Source organism: Arachis duranensis, chromosome 5, assembly GCF_000817695.3.
Source record: "Arachis duranensis cultivar V14167 chromosome 5, aradu.V14167.gnm2.J7QH, whole genome shotgun sequence".
Taxonomy (NCBI): Eukaryota; Viridiplantae; Streptophyta; class Magnoliopsida; order Fabales; family Fabaceae; genus Arachis; species Arachis duranensis.
Window position 1 is genome coordinate 18,320,865 of NC_029776.3, and position 507 is coordinate 18,321,371.

The window sequence follows — 507 nt, forward strand, 5'->3', positions numbered from 1 at the left end:
TAAAAAGAGAATTCCTCCCTTCTTTCTCTCGTTCAAAATCGTTTATGAGACTTTCATCTCATACGGCTTCTGAGTGATAAAAAAAAAAAAGAAAAAGAAAGAAGAATAAATTGTTAACTCAATAGTAAAGTATTCGATTTTTAAGTGTGACTCTATTTTTTAAATATTTTTATGAATCTATTGTTTCGCCTATAATTTTGGTAGGATTTGTAAAATTATAATTGATCCAGAAAGAAATGAATGGAAAAAATGGCATGTCGTAAGTCCAAATAAATAATAAAATTCCGATTAGCAATAGATTAGTTCTTGGTGGTTACCTGCCAGTTTACCATAGAAAATCAAAAAAATTAAAAGAAAATAAATAAATAAATAATTTGATAGAAATTCCGGTGAAGTTGATAGTTCAAAATCGTTAAATAATAATTTAGTCAAATTTATCAAATTATTTAATGACTCTCGGCTATTAACTTCTACGCCTGAATTTTCACCAAAAAATTATTATGCGAG